The sequence below is a fragment of the Eulemur rufifrons genome, chromosome 28 (genome assembly GCF_041146395.1).
Source record: "Eulemur rufifrons isolate Redbay chromosome 28, OSU_ERuf_1, whole genome shotgun sequence".
NCBI classification, from domain to species: Eukaryota; Metazoa; Chordata; class Mammalia; order Primates; family Lemuridae; genus Eulemur; species Eulemur rufifrons.
The window spans coordinates 71,525,239-71,552,448 of record NC_091010.1 but is presented as its reverse complement, the minus strand read 5'-3'; the positions used below and the strand labels follow the sequence as shown (position 1 = coordinate 71,552,448).

The 27,210-nt window shown below is 51.2% G+C and overlaps 1 long non-coding RNA gene and 1 pseudogene across 1 annotated transcript; one reads left to right on the top strand and one right to left on the bottom strand.

The window, feature by feature from the left end:
• Positions 1-27,210, top strand: part of LOC138376170 (programmed cell death protein 1-like) — a 221,197-nt pseudogene that overhangs the window by 154,563 nt on the left and 39,424 nt on the right.
• On the bottom strand, positions 7,274-10,638 carry LOC138376255 (uncharacterized). Its single transcript, XR_011231657.1, has 3 exons — positions 10,525-10,638; positions 10,053-10,155; positions 7,274-7,337 (listed from the first exon to the last, which is right to left on the bottom strand). It is a non-coding gene; the product is annotated as an uncharacterized lncRNA (long non-coding RNA).

Sequence of the window (27,210 nt, the reverse complement as noted above, 5' to 3'; positions counted from 1 at the left end):
GACAGTTCCTAAATCTCTACCTATCCTCCAACTAGGACCCCTCGTGACAGCCGTGGCCTTTTGCTTGTCCCGTCAGCCCCCATACATCTCCTAGACAGGGACTTCTTAAAAACCTACCAGGCCCATACGTCCTTCTCCCAACTAGGGGAAATAATGCTTGAGTTATTTTCACCAGGAGACTTTGCCACACAACGGCTTTTACCCAAATTCCCATCCATTCAGTTAGCCTCGCCACCACTACCCACCCTGCTCGGTAAGAGCCACGTGGGAGTCTGGGCACAATCCAACCCCGAGGAAAACCCTCAGGTTGTGAAGATGACAGTTGTGTACACTCCCGAGGACGCGATTCACCCCAGGAGTCGACCCCAGTGAAGGAACGAGATGGGGAAGTTTTCTGTGGTCCTGCGTTGGACGAGGTTCTGCTTGGGATGACCGTGTGGTCAGAAATCTTTCCCATGCCGTGAACAGAGCTGCCGAAGCCACCAGGGCGCAGCGGGGTCCCCAGACGCCCTGGCGGGTCGTTGCAGCCCCGCCGCTGCGTGCGTTAGACCAGCCCCGCCGTGCAGGTGGCGTCGCTGCCGCTGCCCACACTCCCGCCGCACCTGGGTCGCGTGACAAACCTAAGATCTTGCGGCGGCGACGCTCTGACACACGCGTCTTCAGAAAGCCTCCCAGCCCCGGCCGGACGGACTGGACTCAATTTCCCGTTCTCAGCTGTTTCCAGGTCCCGTTGACGCCCCACCCCTCGGGGCCTAATGAGCCTCCTCGCATCTGGGCTGGGCTCGGCGTCCTCCGCACCCTGCCTCAGCCGCTGTCACAGGCACCTGCAGGAGGCCCTGGACCGCGCCGGCCGACTCTCTGCAGCCGGACCCGCAGCCGACGCGACCCGGAACCGATCCGTATTTCACAGGCGCTTGGGCGTTTCCCAGGCACAGGGCTGGTGGTGCTGCCCGGCCCCTGCGCTGCCGCTGGGGTCCCGCGTGGAATAGGGGGACTGGGCCGGCTGCAGCCGCTGCCCCGGACGGATCCTACTCAGAGGCAGAATGCAGACAAATGTGTACCTGAAAGCCCATCCTTGAAGACGGACCGAGCAGCTGCAGGGTCTGATTTTAACATGGAGCCCCGAGGCCGTTTGCTGACTGGAGGCCGCGCCCGCACAGCACTGGAGTTCCCCAGAAACCTGAACCTCGGATCAGCTTTAGCACGTCTGGAGCTCAGCTGCACTGACCAGCAGACTCAGCCACACTGACCAATCAGACTCAGCTGCATTGACCAATCAGACTTAGCTGCATTGACCAAACAGGACTCAGCCACACTGACCAATCAGACTCAGCCTCACTGACTGATCAGGACTCAGCTTCACAGACCAATCAGATTCAGCTGCATTGACCATTCAGACTCAGCCACGTTGAACAATCAGGACTCAGCTACACTGACCAATGAGATTCACCCACACTGACTAATCAGGATTCAGCCACATTGACCAATCAGGATTCAGCCACAATGACCACTAAGACGCACCCACACTGACAAATCAGACTCAGCCAAATTGACCAATCAGGACTCAGCCAAAATGTCCAATCAGACTCAGCCACACTGACCAATCAGGACTCAACCTCACCGACCAATCAGACTGAACCACATTGAGCAACCAGACACAGCCACGTTGACCAATCAGGACTCAGCTGCATTGTCCAATCAGAATCAGCCACACTGACTCATGAGAACTCAGCCACACTGACCAATGAGATTCAGCCACACTAATTAGGACTCAGCCACACTGACCAATCAGATTCAGCCACATTGACCAATCAGGATTCAGCCTCAGTGACCAAACAGAGGCAGCCACACTGATGAATCAGACTCAGCCAAATTGACCAATCAGGATTCAGCCAGATTTTCCAATCCGACTCAGCTACACTTACCAATGAGGAATCAGCCGCACTGACCAATCAGATTCAGCCACACTGACCAATCAGGTCACAGCCTCACTGACCAATAAGACTCAGAGCAATTGACCAATCAGACTCAGCCACGTTGACCAATCAGGACTAAGCAGTACTGACCAATCAGATTCCGCTACACTGACTGGTCAGGACTCAGCCACACAGACAAATCAGACGTAGCCACACTTTCAAAACACACTCAGCCAAATTAACCAATCAGAATTCAGCCAAATTGCCCAATCATACTCAGCCGCACTGACTAATAAGGACTCAGTCACACTACCCAATCACGTTCAGCCACACTGACCAATGTGACTCAGCTGCATTGAGCAATCAGCCTCATCCACGTTGGCCAATCAGGACTCAGCAGCACTGACGAATCAGATTCAGCCACACTGACTAGTTAGGACTCAGCCACACTGACCAATCAGACGCAGCCACACATAAGAAGCTGACTAAGCCAATTTGACCAATCACAACTCAGCCAAATTGTCCAATCAGACTCAGCCACACTGACCAATTAGAACTCAGCAGCACTGACCAATGAGACGCAGCCACAGTGACGAAGCAGACTCTGCCAAATTGACCAATCAGGACTCATCCAGCTTGTCCAATCCGACTCAGCTACACTGACCAATGAGGAATCAGCTGCACTGACCAATCACATTCAGCTACACTGACCAATCAGGACGTAGCCTCACTGACCAATCGGACTCAGGCTCATTGAGCAATCAGATTCATCCACATTGACCAATCAGGACTCAGCCGCGCTGACCAATCAGATTCAGCCACACTGACTAATCAGACTCAGCCGCATTGAGCAATCAGACTCAGCCACGTTGACCAATCAGGACTCAGCCGCACTGACCAATGAGATTCAGCCACACTGAACAATGAGATTCAGCCACACTGACTAGTCAGGACTGAGCCACCCTTACCAATCAGATTGAGGCACACTGACTAATCTGACTTAGCCGCATTGAGCAATCAGACTCAGCCGTGTTGACCAATCAGGACTCAGCCGCACTGACCAATGAGATTCAGCCACACTGACTACTCAGGACTGAGCCACACTGACCAATCAGATTCAGCCACATTGACTAACCGGACTCAGCCATGTTGACCAATCAGGACTCAGCCGCCCTGACCAATGAGATTCAGCGGCACTGACCAATGAGATTCAGTCACACTGACTAGTCAAGACTGAACCACACTGACCAATCAGATTCAGCCACACTGACTAATCAGACTCAGCCGCATTGAGCAATCAGACTCAGCCACGTTGACCAATCAGATCTTAGCCGCCTTGACCAGTCAGATTCAGCCACACTGACCAATGAGACTCAGCCACACTGACTAATCAGACTCAGCCGCCTTGAGCAGTCAGACTCAGCTACGTTGACCAATCAGGACTCAGCCGCACTGACCAATCAGATTCAGCCACACTGACCAATGAAATTCAGCGACACTAACTATTCAGAACTGAGCTACACCGACCAATCAGATTCAGCCACATTGAGCAGTCAGACTCAGCCACGTTGACCAATGAGGACTCAGCGACACTGACTAATCAGATTCAGCCACACTCACTAATCAGGACTCAGCCACCCTGACCAATCAGATTCAGCCACACTCACTAATCAGGACTCAGCCACAGTGACCAATGAGATTCAGCCACACTGACCAATCAGACGCAGCCACATTGACGGAGCTGACTCAGCCAAGTTGACCAATCAGGACTACGCCAAATTGTCCAATCAGACTCAGCCACACTGACCAGGACTCAGCCTCACTGACCAATCAAACTCAACTGCACTGGCCAATCAGGACTCAGCCTCACTGTCCAATCCGTCTCAGCTCATTGACCAATGAGGACTCAGCTACACTAACCAATCAGACTCAGCTGCATTGAGCAATAGAAGAAAGCCACAGTGAGCAATCAGACTCAGCTGCATTGACCAATCAGACTCAGCTGCATTGAGCAATTAGAAGTAAGCCACTGTGAGCAATCACACTCAGCTGCATTGAGCAATTAGATGTAAGCCACAGTGACCAATCAGACTCAGCTGCATTGAACAATCAGACTCATCTGTATTGACCAATCAGGGCTCAGCCGCACTGATCAATCAGACCAAGCCAGTGAATCCCTCATTTGCATAATGAACCTGACTGGAGCCTGGGCGGGAACTTCTGCTGTGTGACCTGAGCCTTCCCTGTGCTCTCTGGAACGGCCACCCTATCACACGGAAGGCGGGGTCTCTGAAATGAGTCTCTTCCCTCCAGAATCCTTTTCAGAGAACTTCTGTTCCTGCCACTCGCATCCCGCAAACCTTCCCCAGCTGTCCACACCCGCGGGCCCGCCCAGCCCCGCCCTGCACCCTCCCCAGACCTCCCGCTCAGGCTGCAGCTCATCCTTGCCCGGGCCCCAAGGAGCTACTGGAGCCCCGAGGGCACAGACCTCTCTCGCTCGGCAGTGGGCTGCATGGTCGCCCTGCCCGGCAGAGGCTACCCAGCTCCTGCTCATCAAAGGGCCCATCCTCTGGCCGCCTGGGACACTGGGGAGCCACCGCACCCCGGCTGAGAATCCTTGCTCAAGGCCAGGGACCCTGAGTCCCCACTGCGACCGCTGCTGGTGGCCTTTTGCGATCTAGCTTGAAAGCTGCCAGCTGTGCCAGCTTCCTCTGCCACGTGGGGCACCTGCCTGCAACCCGCACAGCTCCCCACTGCCTCCTGCCAGTGTCCTTGGCCGGACTTTGGAACATCCTAGGGGCCACTTCCCCTTCCTCCCCAACACCTCTGCTGCTTCCCGCCAGGACCCTGCTTGGCCAGGCCGGCGCTCTAGCATAGGTAGCTTCCTCTCCAGGGGCCTGGGCATCTTGAGACTGGCAGGCGGCGGGCCAGCTCTCAGCCCCGGACACGTGGGGGGCTGTTGGCCTGCTGTGAGCCTACTGCATGTACTCGGCACCTTCCGATGTTGAGGGTCAGCTGTCTGCCCTGCGGCCAGCCAATTCCCACTAAGTCCCCACCTGCCAGGGTCAGAGGCCCCCACGTGTGTCTGGAGCGTCTCCTGAGTTTGGCTTTTGTGTCCCTGGTGGATTTTGAGGTGCTTCGCAAGGTGCTCACAAGTGCTCACAAGCAGGAGCTTTGATCGCTGCCATATTGCCTCAGCCCCCCGAACCCCAGCAGCTGCCCACTCCAAACAAGATGATGGGGCATGTTGGGGAGGCCCAGGAACACAGGCAGGGCTGGGACCAGGCAGGCAAGGCGCTGAGCTGGGTGGTTCTGTGCCCCAAACAGGAACCAGGTCGAGAGGCCCCTGTTCTGGCATCCGGCTGCTCGAGCCCCACGTGGCTCCAGTGAGAGGGCCCTGGCACTGCTGATTGAGGACAGAGCCTGCCCTGGGCCAGGTCCCCGGGAGGGGCTCAGCAGGCCCGACGCTGCGGGCAGCCAAACCCCAGGGCCAGGGGCCAGGTGTGCTGTGGGCTGGGTGGTGTCTGATGGGCTGGTCCTGCCTTGGCTCTGCGGAGGAGGAGGGTGAGAATGGTGCTGCCTCTCCAGGGAGAGGCTGAACAGACGTCCAGGAGTTGCTGTGGCCGAGCATGACCGGCCACCCACTGCCAGCAGCCCCAGGCCACCTGGAATGAAACTCCAAACCCGGGAGCCCCCGGCGGGGGAGGGGGGTGAACGCTGAGGGGGGAGTCAGACCATGCAGGAGGGACAGAGAGGGGCCTGCAGGGCCTGGGGGGTGAGCAGAAGCCCCTTAGCCCCTGCACAGTCCCATACCTGTGCATTGGGCACAGGGAGCTGCCCAGGAGCCCTGTGTCCCCGAGACTCCTGCACCCCAAAGCCACACCCCACCCCGCTGCCAAGTCAGCATCCTGACACCCTCCTGGCCCAAAGCAGTAGCCCAGGGCCTGGTCAGCCAGAGAGGGAGAACGGCCCCCACTGCTGCAGAGGGCGGAGGGGTAGGACAGGTGTGGACACAGGTCCCCCCGCTCTCCTCTCTGGGCTTCCCTGGGAGGCTTGGTCCCACCAGGGCCTGCCCCACACCTGGCTGTGTAGATCCCGCTGGTTCAGGAAGGCCCTGGGACTTTCTACCAGGTTCACATGGTTGGGGAGGACAGCGGGGCTCCGTGACCATCCTTTGGTAAAACTGAGTCCGTTCCATCCATGGAGCTCCAGGGCAGGTGGCACTCCCAAGATGTCATGTGGTGTCGCTGTGCCACCCAGGTGGCCACACCTCCTACTTGCCCCCTCCCCCCTCTGCGTGTGTGTCCATCTCCGCCTCTTTGTCTCCCCTGCCCTCTGTCTCTCTGTGTCTCTGTCTCCCTCACTCTCTTGTCTCTGTCTCTCTCAGGAGGGGCAAGGCCAGCCGCAGAGTCCAGAACCTGACAGGCAGGGAGTGGGGCGGCCCAGCCAGTTCAGGTGTGAGCAGAGGGCAGGGGAATGGGCACCCTTGAGAGCCGGCCTCCTGCGGGGACCTCTGAGCTTCCAGCTGTGCACAGGGACCCTGGGCAGGGAGCTGAGCCGGGCAATTGGGGACCTGGCCCTCCGGTGAACACCCCCAGCAACTGCTCATGCCGCTGGTAGAGCTGGTGTGATAGCGCCCCCCAAATCCGCGTCCACCAGGAACCTCAGAATAGGAACTTATTTTAAAATAGGGTCTTTGTAGAAGTAATTAAGTTAAGGATCTTGAGATGGGGGCCCCTAAATCCAGTGACAAGTGTCCTTATAACAGACGCCCCAGGAGGAGGCCCCATGAGGACAGAGCAGCATTATTCACGGTACCAAAAGGTGGAAGCAACGCAAGTGTCCACTGACAGATGAGCAGATATATAAAACGTGGGCCATCCACACAGTGAACTACAATTCAGCCTTAAAAATGTGGAAATTCTGACATACGTAACAACATCGTGCTAAGATAAACAACCCAGGCAACACAACGACAAATAGAGTGTGCTCTACTTATGAGGTAGCTGGAGTAGTTCCCAGGGGCTGGGGGAAGAGAAAATACAAAGTGGGTGTTTAACGAGTACAGGTTCCACTTGGGGAAGATGAAAGGAATTCTAGAGACGGATGGTGGTGATGGTTACACAGCGATGTGCACGTGGTTCGAGCCACTGCAGCGGGCACTTAAGAACGGTGAATGCTGTGTGTATTGAATCATACAGGAAAAAAAGGAATGAAGTGCTGATGTATATCACAACACGGATGAACCTTGAAAGCGTCCTAAGTGAAATAAACCAGGCACAAAGGCCACATATTATATTAGTCTATTTGTATGAAATGTCCAGAGCAGGCAAATCCACGGCGATGAAAAATAGATTAGTGCTTGCCGGGGACTTGGGGGACAGGGAAACGAAAGTGACTTCGTAACGGGCTTCGAGTTTCCTTCAGAGGAAGAAGAAAAACATCTGGCACTATTAATAAATAGATGGTTGCACAACACGGGCAATGTACGACACTCCATTGAATTATGTATACACAAGTGGTACAAACGGTGAAATTTTAAAAGGTGCTTTCAAGTATTTATATACATTGTCATAATATGGACTAGGACTTTATCACTTAACTATATCGATTGGTGATGTAAACATCACTGGGCAAACCTGAGATACCTTGCAACCGGTGTGCACACACATGGCTAGAGAATTACAGTAAGGTAACATGTGGTTCAGTAAACTCTTATGAAATTTCCATGATCAATTGGACCATTTGCCTTTCATTTGGCAGTGAGATTTAATTTTTCTTTACTAATTATCCCAAATATGAACTCTGTGTTTAGCTACTATTTCCTTGGTTTATATATAAATTGAAGGTGATTCTTGCACATGATATATCAAATAATCATTTTTGGGGGCAGGGCTGGGCGAGGTGGCTCAGGCCTGTAATCCTACACTCTGGGAGGCCGAGGTGGGCGGATTGTTTGAGCTCGGGAGTTCAAGACCAGCCTGAGCAAGAGCGAGACCCCATCTCTACTAAAAATACAAAGAGACTAGCTGGACAACTAAAATATATAGAAAAAATTAGCCGGGTACGGGAGCGCATGCCTGTAGTCCAGATATTTGGGAGGCTGAGGCAGGAGGACGGCTTGAGCCCAGGAGTGTGAGGATGCCATGAGCTAGGCTGATGCCATGGCACTCCAGCCCGGGCAACACAGTGAGATTCTGTCTCAAAAGAAAGAAAGAAAAAAAGAAATTTTTTGTCTTTTGAAAAATCACATCACCCACTTTTTCTACTGTTAGATATGACAAACTGCTGTGACTTTAAGTATCCAGCTGGGCAGAGCCTTAGAAAAGCTGTTAAGGGTGTCCACTGTGTGGACAGGTTGATGGAACCAAATAAAAGCCCCGAGACACCAACAGCCTGCTGTGCAGCTAAAAATGACAGCAGAGTAGACCGCAGGCAGCTGGGGTGGACCCCACGGGAGAGGGCGGCAGGCAGGACCGCGGGGTCCGCAGGCAGCTGGGGTGGACCCCACGGGAGAGGGCGGCAGGCAGGACCGCGGGGTCCGCGGGCAGCTGGGGGGACCCCACGGGAGAGGGCGGCAGGCAGGACCGCGGGGTCCGCGGGCAGCTGGGGGGACCCCACGGGAGAGGGCGGCAGGCAGGACCGCGGGGTCCGCAGGCAGCTGGGGTGGACCCCACGGGAGAGGGGGGCAGGCAGGACTGCGCGGGGTCTGCGGGCAGCTGGGGGGGACCCCACGGGAGAGGGCGGCAGGCAGGACTCGCGGGGTTCGCGGGCAGCTGGGGTGGAGCCCACGGGAGAGGGCGGCAGGCAGGACCGCGGGGTCCGCGGGCAGCTGGGGGGGACCCCACGGGAGAGGGCGGCAGGCAGGACCGAGGGGTCCGCGGGCAGCTGGGGGGGACCCCACGGGAGAGGGCGGCAGGCAGGACCGCGGGGTCCGAGGGCAGCTGGGGTGGACCCCACGGGAGAGGGCGGCAGGCAGGACCGCGGGGTCCGCGGGCAGCTGGGGGGGACCCCACGGGAGAGGGCGGCAGGCAGGACCGCGGGGTCCGCGGGCAGCTGGGGGGGACCCCACGGGAGAGGGCGGCAGGCAGGACCGCGGGGTCTGCGGGCAGCTGGGGGGGACCCCACGGGAGAGGGCGGCAGGCAGGACCGCGGGGTCCGCGGGCAGCTGGGGTGGAGCCCACGGGAGAGGGCGGCAGGCAGGACCGAGGGGTCCGCGGGCAGCTGGGGGGGACCCCACGGGAGAGGGCGGCAGGCAGGACCGCGGGGTCCGAGGGCAGCTGGGGTGGACCCCACGGGAGAGGGCGGCAGGCAGGACCGCGGGGTCCGCGGGCAGCTGGGGGGGACCCCACGGGAGAGGGCGGCAGGCAGGACCGCGGGGTCCGCGGGCAGCTGGGGGGGACCCCACGGGAGAGGGCGGCAGGCAGGACCGCGGGGTCCGCGGGCAGCTGGGGTGGAGCCCACGGGAGAGGGCGGCAGGCAGGACCGAGGGTCCGCGGGCAGCTGGGGGGGACCCCACGAGAGAGGGCGGCAGGCAGGACCGCGGGGTCCGCGGGCAGCTGGGGGGACCCCACGGGAGAGGGCGGCAGGCAGGACCGCGGGGTCCGCGGGCAGCTGGGGTGGAGCCCACGGGAGAGGGCGGCAGGCAGGACCGAGGGGTCCGCGGGCAGCTGGGGGGACCCCACGGGAGAGGGCGGCAGGCAGGACCGCGGGGTCCGCGGGCAGCTGGGGTGGACCCCACGGGAGAGGGCGGCAGGCAGGACCGCGGGGTCCGCGGGCAGCTGGGGTGGACCCCACGAGAGAGGGCGGCAGGCAGGACCGCGGGGGCTGCAGGCCTGGCCAGGCCTGTGCACTCAGGAGGAGGCGCTGCCCACACCCGCCGTGGAGTCAGCTCTGCCCTTTAGATCTGCCAAGGCGGGGAAACTGAGGGACAGTCTCGGAAACGGTTCCGCGAAAAGAAAACTGGAACCGAAGGGAAAGACACATTTTCCTCCCAGTTGTGGAAGGCGGAGAAGCGGGCCTGGGGGATGGGACGGTCGGGGACAAAGGTGTGTTTCCCGATTTGGGGTCAACGGTGACGACCTGGGAGCGTGTGGCTGCTGCAAAACACACGGTGAAACACACGGGAGGACTCACCGTGAAGCCGCAGACCTCACACGGCAAGGACGCCGGAGACTCTGAAGGCGGGAGACAGAGGACCTTGCGCGGCGACGCCACGTTCCCGGGAAGGACGGAATTACTGTAAGGAAACTGCGTTCAGGAACAACCGCCTGAACACCCTGCCAGGGACACAGAGAGGACAGCGACCTCCCTCACAGAGGCTGAGCCAGACCCACGTCCAGCTCAGAGGCTGCTACCCCATTGGGGTGGAGAGGCCACTGCGTGGACGTCACACCCGTGGCCACCGCGTCCTGCGCGTGCACGTCACACCCGTGGCCACCACGTCCCGGGCGTGGGGGACCTCGGTGGGGTGGGGAGTGCGGGTGCCCCGTTTCCACACGTCCACACGGAGCCCCTCCCGGGTCTCTGAGGACCGGCCGCCCCTCAGCAGGCGGCTGCGCACGGGAAGGCGGTGCCCGCGGGGCTCGGACGGGAAGGTCGCACTCACCCTCGGGGCCTCGCGTCTGAGGGCGGACGAGGAGGTCGCGGTCGCTTCGGGTCTGAGGCCAGGCCGGCAGGCGGCATGGAGGCGGCGCCTGCGGGGCGACGCTAACGTGGCGGCACCGCGTCCTCCCACGCTGCGGGCCAAGCCGCCGTGGGACATGAAGGGCGCTGCGCCCTCTGGTGGCCCGCGCCGGCACTGCAGCCCTCGCTTCTCACCGGGGCGGGGACGGCGGCGCCAGGGAGTCCTCCTGGCCTTGCCGGAGAACCAGTGACACTCCGAGTTCAGCGTCTTGGGAGCCAGGATCTGGAAATGGAAAGTCAGATGGGCTCACTGTCCCGTGTCTTTCAGAAAAACGGGGAGGCCCCTGGGAGAGGCCTGAGCTGAAATGGCCCCACCTAAGAGGGGTCTCACCTGGGGGGGTCACCTTTAAGGGTCTCATCAGAAAGGAGCCTCGTGTAAAAGGGGCCTTTCCTGAAACGGCCTTTCCTGCGAGGGCCCGAGGGGTCCCTGGCATCGCCGACATCCGCGTGGCCGTGGCAGACGCAGCGGCCGCCGACGCCGACGTCCCTGATGCCGCAATAACACCGCCCTGCCCGCCCGAGCGCCAGGCCCAGACCCACCCCCCGAGTCCCAGGGCCTCGGGCCCAGGCTGCCCCCAGGGCCGGCTCCTCCCCGTCTGCCAGGGGCTGCCCCGCTCGCCAGACAGGTTGGGCTCACCCGGGGCGTGACCGTGGGGTCCCGCAGCGCCTTGCCCGTGAGGTGACCCCGCAGCGTGTTGGTGTGCAGGACACGCAGGCGGACGTTGGTGGCTTTGGTGAAGCTGCGCAGCAGCGGCGGGTGGGAGCAGGTCATGGCCCCCGGGCGCCCGTTCCCCAGGGACACCACGGTCCGCAGACGGCGTGGAATGTGAGGCCAGGTGTGGCCGCCAGGAGCAGACTGGCAGAACCGCCAGCACGCTGTCCCCGGCCCACCTCGCCGTCCCCCAGGGACACGATGCGCGAGTACTCAGTGGGGCAGATGGCGTCGTCATCCCGCGTGATGGGCGCCAGTGTCCGCGGCCCAGGTCGCTCCAGGCAGCCCCTCTTGGAGGCCGCAGGAAAGGGCGGACAGGGACGGCTGAGGCCACCAGAAAAGCCTGCAGGCCCAGAGGCGGGGCCCCTGGGCTCCCTGACTTCCCTGAGCCTGACCACCCGGAAGGCTGCCTCTGGGACGGGTCACCTGAGCCTGAGCCCGGCCACCTCATCTTGAGGTGGGAAAGCTGCGCCCTCGACAGGTCACCCAGCCAAGGCTCCACCGGCCAGCAGGACTTGGGGCAGAGGTCACTGAACCCTGCTGAGGGAGGCGCTGCCGCCCCACTGGCCATGCTGGACGTGCACCGTGAGTGCCAGGACCCGGCTCTCCTGACGCATCTGAGCTGGTAGGAAGCGAGCTGGGAGCCGCCAGGGCCCTGTGTCACCACCACAGGGAGCTGTCAAACGTGAAGCCAGCCCAGAGGGAGCCAGGAGATGGCACCGAGATTCCTGCCACCACCAGCCCCTGGGCCCAGCTGTGCCGGAAGTCAGGGATGACCTGATGAATTCCCCTTTGCCTCCCGGTCCTCAGACAGATGATCCTGACCCGCACAGAGGTTGGGCATGAGGGCCGGGCTGGTGACCGAGACCTCAAGAAGCCATGGTCACAGCAGCCCCGCTGGGGACACCCCCCCAGGCCCCACAGCTCCCGAGACTCACAGGCGAAGAACTGCCACAGCTGGTCGGTGTGGCTGAAGTCCCTGGACTGCTCCAGCACCCAGAGGTCTGGCGGGGGGCGGGGGGAGTTGGCAAACTTCATGAGCACATAGGCCACGTGGAAAACCTGTGAGGACTCAGGGTGTCAGGGTGCCCCTGCCCATTGGGAGGGCCACAGCAGGTGACGCAAGACAAAGGTGCCCCACAGGGGCATCTGTGGGTTTGCTTGCCAGGGGCAGAAGGACGCAGGGGACGGGCCTGCACTGGGGACAGTGATGAAGATAGTTACCAGCCCTCTCAGAAACCCCCTCCTGAGCCTGGGGTGCCTTGGCTGGAAGCTCGGGGTCACACTGATCCTTCAGGCTCTGTGGCTGCAGACAGGGCTCAGGGGGGGAGGTCCCAGGCAGCGGGCCTGACCAAGGTGGAGACAGGAGCACATTCCAGTGTCCCCACAGCATGATGTCCAGCCAGGAAGGTGGCCAGACAGTGCCCCCACCACCAAGCAAGTCCAGCACCCAGAACATCTGACAGTCAGTGCTGTCCCAGGACGGGCTCTGTCCTGTCATCCAGACTGGCCCCCAGCCACTGAGTCCCGGGCCAGGTGGCATGGAGCGAGTTGGGACCCAGTGCTGACATCAGAGCCCTGGGAGGGGAGACAGACTGGCAAATGGGCCCTTCTAGTGCTGAGCCAAGCTGGGAGGCCCCACTAGCCCTGGCCCAGGGAAAAGGGAAGCTGTTCCTCCAGGGGCACCTGGAATCCCCAGGCCCTACCCAGAGGGCCTGCACCGCGCCTCTCCTGCTTTCTCCCCAAGTTCCTGCCTGATCCCAGGGAGGTGCCCGTAGCCTCATTTCTCATTGTTCTGGCCGGAGGACCACATCTTGGGCTGTCCCATGTGCCTGTGCCCCTGGGGCTTAGTAAGGCCCTTCCTCAGCACAGCCTTCACGGGGCACTTTGGACACTGCCTCCAGGAAGCCCTCCCTGACTGCAGCCCATCCACTCCACCCTTGGCCCTGGGCAGCCCCCCGCTGGTCATCACTGCTCCAACTGGACATCTGCACACACCCATGATGGCCCCGCTGGCCCCATGCCTGCATCCGGGGTGCACACGCGCCCATCAGCCCAACAACGTATGCTGGGCCCAGCTCCTCAGGTCACCCAGGCCTGTTGGGACGAGCCCCTGAAGCAGCAGAGGCTCTTGGGGGCTGAGGGTCCTTCTGGGCTGGGGGCTGGAGGTGGGCTCATGCTGCCACAGGTGCCCCCAAAGCCCCCAGGGACTTAGCACTGGGCAGCTCCACCCCCACCCTCCACAGGAGTGGCTCCCTGCGGGTGGGGGCCATAGCCCCCCAGGAGAGGTCTCTGGCCCCTAAAAACTGCCAACGGCGACAGGCTGACCATGGAGTGGGCGGGGGGGCACAGAGATCCTCTCAGGACAGGGTGAGTGCCCAGGTGGGACCCCACCGTCACACCCCTGGTGTGCATGTCCCATGCAGATGTCCCCACGTCCCATCCACCTGGGGGACAGCCAGTCTCTAGGCTCAGCCCCACATGACAATGGGGAGGGGGTGTAGTTTCCAGGGAGGGTGACAGGCGCCCCCCACACACACACACTGCAGTGAGGAAACAAAGGGGAAAAGGCCCCGCCTGCCGGGAGGTCCCTCCATCTGCCCCCCATCTGCACGAGAACCCAGCTCCCAACAGGAGTGGGGGGGGCTCCCTACACCGGGCAGAGTCTCAGCTGGCGCGGACCCCTGCTCACAGGTGGGCTCTGAGCTGCCCGCTAGGCCTCTGAGGGTGGCTTCAGACCCCAGGGCCCCCTGGCACCTACTGCTCCAGGGGAAAACAAGACATAATATCTCCTTTCTCTCTTCCATCTAGTTTTCATCACTTCCAATGCCCAGAAGATTCCAGAGAAGCCAGCTAGGCTGTGTGGGTCTAGAAAAGAGGATTCTGGACTAAATATGGCCCAGGGAAACAACGGTGGTTCTGCACAGAATGTTTTAGGGCGTCCACTTGGCCAGGAGGGGTCCATTCGGTCAGCAGGTGGGGGAGGGGGACTTAAGATTTTAGTTTAGTTGACAGAGACACCAACAGTAAAATCACAGCTGTGTGGCCAGAGACTGTACCTGCCCCTCACTGAGCAAATTTTGGCGACCCTAATGTAATCCTCTCCCTTAACTAACTCCTGGACCTTTGGAGTTTCCCAGAAAAGAAGGATTTTTTGCAAGACAAAGGATTTGAGATTCTGATCAGCCAGGGAATTTTGACCTGCTCCGTTTCCGACCTGAACCGATTCACTCCTCCTTAGCCAACCTGGTCCCCGCTCCAGAGAGGTCACCATGTTGATGCCGAACTTAGTGCTCACACCTGATGGGCACAACGCACCACAGCCCAGAAGTCCTGGGCTCAGGCGATCCTCCCGCCTCAGCCTCCGGGGTAAGTGGGACTGCAGGCGTCAGAGTTCCTGCCCCGGGGCTCGCCATCCCCCCACCTCCGTCGCCCCGGGGCTCACCGTCCTCCACCCCCAACCTGCCCCGGGACTCACCTCCCCCCCCACCTGCCGGGGCTCGGGGAGAACCCTCGTCTCAATCACTGGATCTTTGTGCGAGGAGCAACTGGATCTAGGTGCAAACCCCCCGCAGTGTGGACAACAGGAAGACTCTTCCAGAAGGTGCCACTGCCGCCAAGACCACCGAGAAACCACAGGGCCTGCACAAGCAGACCCCAGGGCCGGGACTGTGCACCCCGCGGGTGACGGAAAGAGCCGACAGTTGGCGACAAAGGCCGGGGGACCACAGGAAGGGCTGAAGAGGTTTGGCGCAGAGAGCCGAAAGGCCTCAGCGAGGACCGAGTTAGGACAGAGAGGGCCGAGGATGGACGGAAACCACCGAGGGAGGAGGGAGAGAGCCGGACGGCGGATGTGCGGCGGGCGCTGCAGCCGAGGCCCCGAGGATGCACGGAAAGAACGGAGGGAGGAAAGGAGAGTGGTCGGGCGGCTGGCAGCGATGAGGGCGGGGCGGGTGACCCGGATTTGGGGGGAGCGGTAGGAAGGGAGGGGTGGCAGGGGGTCCCGGAGGGGGTGGCTGGGCGGGGCCGGAGTGACCAGGTGTGCAGGGTTGTGGGGGGTGGCCCGCACGGAGTGACTGGGTAGGGGCCTGGAGGACCAGGTGTGCAGGGTGCGGGGAAGCTGTAGGGAGAGCTGGAGGTGGGTGGGAGGGAGTGACTGGGCAGGGGGCAGGGAGGAGCTCTAGGGAGGGCCGGAGGTGGGGGTTACGGGAGGTGGGGAAGCCATAGGGAAGGGGGGTGGCCCGGAGGGAGTGACCGGGAGGCAGAGAGCCCCACTCTCAGCCAGCGGGGTGCCCACGGTTTGCAAATTCCCGGCAGCTCCATTGCCCGGGGGGCTCCCGCAGCTACCCAGGACTGTGTGACTTTGGGAGGGGCCTGGGGCTGCCTGCAGGTTGCTCTTCTGAATTCAAGTGAAGTTTGGGGAAGACACTTTGATAGAAAACAGATGAGGAGCCTTTTTACCTACAGTTTTTGAGGTTTTTAACGCAACTCACCTCCCTCAGTACAGAACATAGGGTAGATGTAGCCACATTCCCGACGAACGAGCTCAGAGGAGTGAGACTTCAGGGTGGGAGACAGGAGCCTCTATGTGTCCAGAAATGACTGAGGTACCCTGTGTGGGCAGGGAGAGCCAACCCCGGTGTCCTGCCGCCTTCCTCCTGCCTCCCACAGCTCCTGCTGGAACAGCCTCCTGGCCCACAGCAGCAGCAGGGGCTCCGGCCATCACACACAGGCTCCACACCTGATCACAAGGAAGAGACGGGTAACGGCTGCTCCTCCCTTCCAGGTCAGCCCAGGAATTCCAGCGGCCCTCTGCTCATCACTTAGTCCTGTCCCGACCCTGGGATGTGCAGGAACCAGGGAGAAAAAGCCTTCTTAGATGCCCTGCCCAGCGAGATCCTGATCTCTGCCAGAAAAGGAAGAAAGACATGCATTAAGGTAACCTAAGTGGCTGTCACAGTCGCCCACCCATTTGGACTCCTGGAAGAGTCCCCAAATGATCTGTGGTCTGTAGGCCAGCCCTCCCCCCAGGAATTTAGGCAACCTGGCACATCCCACACATGAGCCCTGGTCTGTAGGCCAGTCCCCCCTCCAGGTGATTTAGGGAACTTGGGACAGCCTGGAGATGAGCCCCGGTCTGTAAACCAGTCGCCCCCAGGGATTTAGGGGACCTAGGACATCCCACACAGGAGCCCTGAACTGTAGGCCAGTCGCTTGCAGGGATTTAGGGAACCTGGAACATCTCACAGATGAGCCCTGGTGTGTAGGCCAGTCCCCTCTGGGATTTAGGGAACCTGGGACGTCCCACAGTTGAGCCTTGGTCTGTAGGCCAGTCCCCCCCTGTGATTTAGGGAACCTGGGACATCCCACAGATGACGCCTGGTTTATAGGCCTGTCCTCCCCAGATATTTAGGGAATCTGGGACGTCCCACAGATGAGCCTGGTCTGTAGGCCAGTCCCCCCAGGGATTTAGGGAACATTTCAACAAAGGAGAAATTAAAACTTTGCCCTGCCTAAAACAAATAGAACATTACTTTATTCTACCTCATGACATGAAGGTGCAAGATATTAGTTTTAACTGCACTCACGCAACATGATGGTGGCCATATATCATGGATCTGCCTGGGACAGTCCAGATTTATACCTACTGCTGTGGTGAATGATTAACATTACTATTACTCTCTTTCATCCTCAGAAGTCTACGGATTTGGTGATGAACTATATGCTTACTCTACTCAACACATATTGCTGATTTGTTTGAATAGGCTTAAATACACCATTATGTTCCTCCTAACTAAAGTAAGCTATAAAGTAAGCTATAAAGTAAGCTAGTTGAGTGAAAAGAAGGATGTCAGAGTCTCTGAAAATTATAATTTACTGAAGCCATAAAATTAAAGATTTATACAGATGAACTTTCTAAAAATCTTACTTCAGAGAGTGTCTTTTTTAGGTTCAAAGAAACATCAACATCCTGAGCACTTTGATCATCTAGTTCAGAATCTGCTCCTGAAAAGCTAAACAGATAAACACTTCAGAAAGAATAAGATCTAATGTTTGATAGCAGACTATAGTTAACAATATATTTTATATTTCAAAATAGCTAGAAGACAGGACTTGAAATGTTCCCAACACAGAAATAATAAATATTAAATATATGAAGTGATGGATATCCTAAATACCCTGACCTTGATTATTACACATCCTATGCATGTAACAAAATATTACATGTACCCTATAAATATGTACAAATATTACATATCAGTAAAAAAGATAATAAACACTTCATTAAAGAATCCACCAATGTTTTCAATAGGAACCAAAACAGAAAATTTAAAGTTAACTGGATTAAGTGATTTTAAAGATGTAATGAGTTCTAAATTAGATGAAATCAACTCACACATGTGATTCTTCTTTCATCAGCTGTAAAGACAGAAAAGAAAAATCTCTGTTTAAAATGTTTTCTGTCTAAATGAAGTAAAGTTTTTATTCCTAAAACATACATACATACTCTGGAAGCAAAAGCAGAGCAGGCGGATGGCAACCTTGATTCCACTGACGGGGGGCAGCTCTCCCAGTGCTGCGCCCGCGCGTGGTTTTTCTTTCAACTGTCTACGTCTCCCAAAAAAGACAGCAGTGCCGACCCTAATTCCTTCTTAGCAGAATTACTTTATAAATTCCTGTTCAAAATTTAAGTTCACAAAACGAAATTATTTCGGCCTAAGTCATCCATTGAACACTAATATTAATATAGTATACGCTTAGTTCTAACTCTCTAGATCTTAAATTTTTTTCTTTTAAATAGTGAATAAAAGAAAGTGAACCACAATTAATGTGCTTTTCTAAGGGCAGCACAAACATCTCTCAATGGATAAATCAGAGAGAATGTGGTAGAATGTCATGCAAAAACCTCCTGACTTCATTCTTACTTAGACTTTATATAAAGTTCAAACATATTACTTTTTCTAGGAAAAGTCTGTTACCCCTAGGCCAGCTAAGAAGCCCAGTTACAATCTACCCCTCATTCTGCCCTTCACAAATGAAAATTAAGAAAAATTTCCAGAATAAACTTGAAGGTAGTGATACATTTCTTAAAAAATGCAGATTTAAAATCAATAAACACCTATTTAATCCCTCCCCATTTTCCATTACAAATTTGTAAATATCACAACAATGACGATGACACATCTGATAGTGAACATTTAAAAGTTGCAGCTCTGCTTTCGTGGCTCTCTGCATTATTTTCTGACAGCACACTGATGGCAAATTCTCCATCTCTTTAAAAAGTTGAAATTCCCTTTAAAATAAAAAAAGGATTAGGTTAAGATTCCAAACATTTTTCTATAGCAATGACAGGCCTCTAGAAACATTTTAAATTTCTTGCGTTTCTCTGTCAAGTTTAAATGGATTCTACTCAGGATAGAGAGGCTGTGGGAACACAAAACAGCTTCAGAAAACAAGGACATCAAGAATTATGACTAAATATATTCTTTCTAGAAGTCAAGGAAGTAAACAATTCTCAAATTCATACTTTCTTTTACCAAAAAAGGATTCCAATCTAAGGTAATAACTTTATCCAGAATCAATGTATTTTTCAACCTAAATCAAACTTTGGCCAAGATTTTTTTAAGTTGTAAGCACTTTGCATGGAAATTGTTCTTAAACATATTATCTTTTTAACAGAAAATAATTTACATTTTCCTTAACATAAGCAAATATTTTGCTGTGCTATTACAATATATCCATCAAAAAGCCCCAAGTCACTACATCTTTTTGAGTATTACTGTTATTGGAAGTCTTCCCTTGTTTCCAATGGCCACTTTCAGCTGTTCTCAATACTTCTGCTTCTGGAGTTGAGATGCCAGAATAAACTCATCAGAAGAATGAATGATGGAAGGAAAACGTAAGTGACCTCAGAACATTATAACTAATTTGGCTTCTTAAACACCTCCCTGTTTCTCTACCTTCCCACTTCCTCATTCTTCATTGTGCTCTGAATTATAAGGGTATCTTAATAAATGCAAAGCAAATTATATAATAAGTTAAAATCAAGATTAAAATGCACCAGTGAAAGTAGCTACTTCTTCAAATTTATGACATTTTCAAAAAACATTTTTTGCTTTTGTCTATAGGGGAATAAAATGAAAGAAAATGGAAAATTAAATCAGTATGAGTTTCGGTTGAACAGGTAAGATGCCAGGAGTTTCTGATGAAACCGAGACTGAAATCTCAATAAATGAAGAGCTTTAATAGTCTATATTGTTTTATGTATTTGTTTTTTTTTTTTTTTTTTTTTTTTTTTTTTTTTTTTTTTTGTTGAGACAGAGTCTCACTTTGTTGCCCAGGCTAGAGTGAGTGCCGTGGCGTCAGCTTAGCTCACAGCAACCTCAAACTCCTGGGCTTAAGCGATCCTACTGCCTCAGCCTCCCGAGTAGCTGGGACTACAGGCATGCGCCACTATGCCCGGCTAATTTTTTCTATATAGATTTTTAGGTGTCCATATAATGTCTTTCTATTTTTAGTAGAGACGGGGTCTCGCTCAGGCTGGTCTCGAACTCCTGACCTTGAGCAATCCACCCGCCTCGGCCTCCCAGAGTGCTAGGATTACAGGCGTGAGCCACCGCGCCCGGCCTGTTTTATGTATTTGTTTGAAGGCAAATGGCTAAAGCAGATGATTTCTTAAGGTCCCTTTTAGCTATTATTCTGTATGGTTACATATGCTACACAGAAAACAAATACTATTTCAATTTCCCCCAACAGGTATCTGCAAGCTCATACATCTGACGTGCCTCTAAGGATGTTTCTTTTTTTTTTTTTGAGACAGAGTCTCGCTTTGTTGCCCAGGCTAGAGTGAGTGCCGTGGCATCAGCTTAGCTCACAGCAACCTCAAACTCCTGGGCTCAAGCGATCCTACTGCCTCACCCTCCCGAGTAGCTGGGACTACAGGCATGCACCACCATGCCCGGCTAATTTTTTGAATATATATATTTTAGTTGTCCATATAATTTCTTTCTATTTTTAGTAGAGACGGGGTCTCACTCTTGCTCAGGCTGGTCTCGAACTCCTGACCTTGAGCGATCCACCCGCCTCGGCCTCCAGAGTGCTAGGATTACAGGCGTGAGCCACCGCACCCGGCCAGGATGTTTCTTTTTCTTTTTTTTTTTTTTTTGAGACAGAGTCTCGCTCTGTTGCCCGGGCTAGAGTGAGTGCCGTGGCATCAGCCTAGCTCACAGCAACCTCAAACTCCTGGACTTAAGTGATCCTACTGCCTCAGCCTCCCGAGTAGCTGGGACTACAGGCATGCGCCACCATGCCCGGCTAATTTTTTTTTGTATATATATATATTTTAGTTGTCCATATAATTTCTTTCTATTTTTAGTAGAGACGGGGTCTCACTCTTGCTCAGGCTGGTCTCGAACTCCTGACCTTGAGCGATCCACCCGCCTCAGCCTCCCAGAGTGCTAGGATTACAGGCGTGAGCCACCACGCCCGGCCCAGGATGTTTCTTTAAGTCTGTGATATCAGATGTTTTTCTTAATTCCAGGAAATCCTGAAAACATGATTTTAAATTAAATTATAAATATATGATAAATAACACATGGTCTATCTGGAGTTCCAAACTAGTATTAATAAAATGTAAAATTCAACTTCTAATGCACTTTGTGGCAATAGCAGCCATGAGAGGATAGAGCTGGTAACAATCTATATACCCTTTTCCTTCTTCTAGCATTTTCTCACAAAAGCCTCAATATAATCAATGAACCAAAAACATTTGCTACCATATACTGTCTCTTTATAAAGTCAAATAAAATTTTGTTATTAATCATATTGATTTTACCTTATTTAGAAAATTTCCATTAGGTTTTAAACTGTCAACTGAGGGAGATTTTCCTGATCCTTCTATCACAGCCGCCTGAGTATCTACACAATCTTGACCCTATGACCACTCTGTATTACAAGCCACACTTCTTTGTTGCTCAGGAAAACAAATTTTTAAAAAGACTCAGAAACAGGTGAACACAGAATCAACCACAGAGAGAACTGAAAAGGCTAAAGATATATCCTGTAAAAAGTCCTACCAAACCTTCTTTGAACAAAGAGAAATGGTGACAGGCAACCTTAAAAACTAAGCTGGGCAGGGTGGCATGTGCCTGTAGTCCCAGCTACCAGGGAGGCTGAGGTGGGAAGATCACTTGAGCCCAGGAGTTTGAAACTGCCACAAAAACAAAAACCCTAAAACAATAAATAAATAAAGCATTGAAGGGAGAAGGAAACACCAATTTACATGGGTACGTATTTATATGTGTAAGGAGAAGAGGTTTTCACTTTTTCTTATTTATTTATTTGAGACAGGGTCTCACTCTGTTGCCTCGGCTAGAATGCAGTGGCGTCATCATAGCTCATTGTAACCTCAAACTCCTCGACTCAAGCAATCCTCCTGGCTCAGCCTCCCAAGTAGCTAGGACTACAGGTGCACATCACCACACCTAGCTAATTTTTTGCAGAGATGGGTCTCGCTTTGTTGCCCAGGCTGGTCTCGAATCTCTTGGTCTCAAGTGATCCTCCCACCTTGGCCTTCCAAAGTGCTGGAATTACAGGCATGAGCCACTGTGCCCAGCGAGGTTTGCACTTTAAACAATGTAGTCAAGGAACACTTCTCTGATAAGGTCAGACTTGAACAAACTGAAGAAGAAAGAGAGTCATGTGGCTCTCTAACCAGTCAGGAGGCTAGTGTAATAACCTAGGCAAGAGACAGTGATGGCCAGGACCACAGCGACTGCAGCAGAGGAGGTAAGAACTGATTAGATTCTGGATCTATTGAGGTTAGAACTTAAAGGATTTGTCTCTGTTGGTATAGATATGAATTCCGAGAAACACATTAATGCTGAAATACATATTAGACATTCAAATGGAGAGACAGAGATCTGGAAATCAGTGAAGTTAACAAGAGCTGCACTGTCTGGTAGCCACATGTGGCTATTAAGCACTTGAAATGTGGCCAATCTGAATTGAGATGTGCTGTAAATGTAAAACACACCAGATTTCAAAGACTTAATACGACAAAAAATATAAAATCTCATTTTTATTTCATTACATGTTGAAATAATATTTGATATACTGGATTAAACAGAACATATTAAAATTAATTCTACCCATATCTTTTAACCTTTTTTGGTGTGGCTACTAGAAAATATAAAGTCATATATATTGCTTATATTATATTTCCACTAGATAACACTGACCTAGTTAGTGATGTAAATCTGGGATTCATTAGAATGGAGATTTAAATCTATGAATTGAATATAATCACCTCCTGACTGCAGAAAGACAGAAGAGACTCAAGGATTAAGCACTGAGGCATTCCAAAGTCGAAAAAGGTTGAAGGGATGAAAAGGAACTAACAAAGGAGACTGAGAAGGAAGAATATGTGTAGCAGGGAAAACCAGTAAATGCAGACATGGAACAGTGGAGGACAACAGAAGAGGGTGTGTAAAGGAGGAGCGGATGATGATTGCGGGGTAAGATGAAGACTGGAACTCGTCACGGAATTTGGCAGCACAGGAGTCATTTGTAACCCACAGAAACCGACTTGGTCAAATGATGGGGACGACGCCTGCTGGGAGGAGATTCACAAGAACTGGAGACAGTGAGTGCACACAATCCATTCAAAATTTTTTGCTGTAAAGGGAAACAAAGAAATAAGGAGGTGTGAAAGGGAGTTCAAGAACAATTTAAAAATTTCTTTGAAACAATTAGAACCAAGAATAAAATTAAACAAAATGCTAAACTAAGGAAAATTATTTCAAACAAGGAGGTAATAGACTTAATGCATAAAGTGTTCCTGCAAACTAGTAATATGCCAAAAATATATAAAAGCTGTGTTTGGACAACTTCTAAGACTCGTAAGCTCAAATATATTTTTAAAAGATGTATAAACACATTACTATCAAAAATGCAAATTAAAATGGATGGATTTTTACTTATCAAATTGGCAAAGACTGATCTTATGTTGTATTATTAAGGGTGATGAAATGGACATTCATACATCATGAGGATTTAAATTCTCCCAACCCTTTTAAATATAATGGAATACCTGTCATGCAGCTTATATAAACAAAAGAGATAGATCTTTATTTACTGACATGGAACATGTTTATAAAATACTGAGGATTTTTAGAAGTAATTTCCTTCATGGGACTTCACTTAAACCCGTGTTAGATCTTTTCAATATCCATCACATCTCTTTGCTTCTGTATTTTTCCATCCTTTTGTCTCCCCCATGCTTCAGTCTGGACAGTTTCTTATAACCTACCTTCCATTTCACAAATTCTTTCTACAGTTGTAACTAATTCTGATGTGGAATCCATCTATTAAGTTCCTAAGTTTGTTTACCTGAATTTTTCCGTTCTAGAATTTTACCCAGTTTTTCCCGAGTCTGTTATGCCATTTTTAATGTTGTCTAGTTTGGGGTAAATTTTTTAACGTTAGCTGCTCTCTCCTAAAAGATAGTAAATAGAGTTGTTTTACAGCCTGTATTTCATAATTCCAGTAAGTGGAATCCCTGTGGATCTGTTTGTATTGTCTATTGTTTTCTGGCTCATGATGTCGTTTTGGGTTCCTGGTTATGTTTTGATTAAGTGCTAGACACTGTATTTGATAAGTTGTGCACATAAATAATTTGAACCCAAGGATGATGTCACTTTTCCTCAGAGAGAAATTTTGTTTGCTACTGCCAGGTGGCACAGGGAACTAGTTATGTAGAATCCCTTTATTCTGACCAAAATTTGAGATTTCTCTAGGCTACTCAGATAACTAGAGTCTGAGGAAGGGCTGGTTTACTTTAATTCTAGGGCACAGCCCTTTGGGATCCCATCCTCGTAAGCACATTGGAAGGAGTACATTACCTGGCTCCCACCTTTGACAGACCAAGGACTCTGATTTTTGTCCTTTTATTGTCAGAAGGCTGTCGGAAGTGTAGGCTACTCTCTGTTAGGCTATGCTTTTCAAGGCAAAATTGTTCCTAATGCTAGGCTTAATTCTCGGGGTTCCCATTCTTTCCCAGGTTGTGGCCTGGCAATTTCTCCTTATCTGGCCAGTTCTTAGATGCTTTTAGGAAGATTTTAAAAATATTTTTTCTAGGTTTTTTAATTGTCTTCAATGGGTAGGAGGTCTAATGACTTAGCTTGCCATTATCCTTACTTTTAAAAGTTTAAATACAGTTCCTATGTGACACAAGTAAAATCTCTTGATTTAAAGATTAACTATTTAAATGATCTGTTTTTAGAATATTAAGTTCACTTATAAACAGAAATGGGCATTTTAGAGAATTTATGAAAATGATTTAACAACCTTACAAAATTGAGAAATATTAAAAAGTAGACATTACGGCAGCAACAGTGGGACTCAAAACATTTTGTTTGCTCCCCATAGTCCCCGCCACACTTTCAAAACTCCTTGCCGGGTGACTACTTCTGGGCAGAGCGCTCTGAGCAGAAGAAATGTACATTATTTTAAGGTTAAAGCATAGAATAGCTTCATGGAGTTTTAACCACAAATATATACATTAGTATCTGTCAAGGATCAAGGGGGTCTCCCTGCAGATTTCTGGAGCTCTTTTTCTACATAATTCCATTCTCTCAGGAAAACCACCCTACAATTTCTAACTGCCTTAGCCTTTCTGAACTCCAATCTCTGCCTTACTCAGGGAGACCTCTGCTTTGCTTGAAGTCTGTCCTTGCTCCACGGTCTGCAGGGTGCTTCCAAGCAGGAAGCCACACTGCCATAGGGCTAACAGTGGATGTTTCCTTTCTCTCAGAGATCACGGTCCTATCTGCCTATTGTCTGGTGTGTTTATCATGGACAGAAGCCTCAATATGCTTGAGAGTATGTGCTCTAACTACAGTATAATTAAGAATAAAAAAGATAAATAACTTTCCTAATATTTGGAAATTAAGCAACACACTTATAAATAATCCATGGGTGAAAGAATGTATCACAATGAAAGAAATTATTTTGAACTAAATGATTATGAAAATACTATATATCAAAATTTGTAGACTGCAGCTAAAACAGTGCTTAGAGGGTTTATAGCTTTAAATGCTTATATTAGAAAAGAAGAAAGGTTTAAAAATCAATGATCTTAGGTTCTATCTTAAGAAACTAGAAAAAGCAAAAAAATTAAGCCCAGAAAAGTAGGATGGGAATAAAAAAAGGAGAAGTACACAAAAGTATATGAATAGATGAAAATAAACAAAACCAAAAGTTGTTTCTTTAAAACGATTAATAAAATTTATAAACACTTCACAAAACTTATCTAAGAAAAAGAGAAAACACAAATTATGAATGTCATGAACAATAAAGGGAATATTACTACAGAACATATAGACATTAAAATAAGGGGGCATAATAAACAACTTCATCTGATAAATTCTATAACTCAGATGGACATAAGTTCATTGAAAACCACAACCTTCCAAAATGGATACAAGAAGAAATAAATCATATGAACAGTCCTGTCTCTTAAGGAAATTAAATCTGTAATTAAAAATTTCCCCCTCAAGGAAAATGGCAGGCATAGATGGTTTCATTGAATTCCATCTACCAATTAATGTAGAAATAAAGCAGGAATTCAATCTTAACTAACTCCATTAGTGAAGTGAGGAAGAGGGAAGACTTCTCAGTATGTTTGTTTCACAGGGCCAGCATAATGTTGATACCAAAATCTGAAAAGAACACTCCAAAAAAAAAAAAAAAAAAAAAAAAAAGCAATACCTTTTATACACAGATTATTATATGCTAATTTTTTTACAAAGCAGAAAAAGGCCAGTACGTCCAGATCAAGTGGAGTTTACCCCAGGAAGATGAGGGCAGTCCAAAATTTGTAAATCAATTGATGTTATTCATGACAGTAAAAGAATAATGGAGAAAAAAAAATCACATGATCATTTCAACAGATGGAGAAAAAGAATTTTGATAACATTTGTTAAAACTCAAAACCAATTCATGACAAAAAGCTCTCAGCAAATCATGAATAGTAGGAAACTTCCTCAATCAAATGATGGCTATCTACAAGAAAAACCCCAAAACCTATAGCCAACATCACACTGGGTACTGAAATACTGAATAATTTCTGTCAAAAACAATAAATTTGTTCTCTTACCCCTTATATTTATTATATCAGAGGTCCTGGCCAGTGCAACAATGGAAAAGAGGTAAAACTGCCTTTATTCACAGGTCACATTATAATGTACAGAGAAAAAATGGAGACATACAAAGAAACTATTGGAACGAATAAGTCAATTTAGTAAGGATGAAGGATACAAAGGTCAATATACAAAAAAATCAACTATATTTCTATATTCTAGCAACAATTGTAAAATGAAAATGTAAAATAATACCTACCATTTATAAAAACATAAAATATTTGGTGATTAAAGGTAATAAAATATGTGCAAGACTTCTATATTAAAAATTATAAAACATTGATGAAATTAAGGAGGAACTAAAATAAATGAAGAGCTACACCATGTTCACAGACCAAGAGACTTAACGTTGCTGAGATCTGTTCTCCGCAAATGGAGCTGTAGATTCAACACAGTTAGAATCGAAATTGCAGAAGAATTTTTTTAGAAGTTGACAAATTTATTGCAAGTTAATACAGAAATGCAATGAACCTACAATAATGAAAACAATCTAGGCCGGGCGCGGTGGCTCACGCTTGTAATCCTAGCACTCTGGGAGGCCAAGGTGGGCGGATCGTTTGAGCTCAGGAGTTCGAGACCAGCCTGAGCAAGAGCGAGACCCCACTTCTACTAAAAATAGAAAGAAATTATATGGACAGCTAAAAATATATATAGAAAAAATTAGCCGGGCATGGTGGCGCATGCCTGTAGTCCCAGC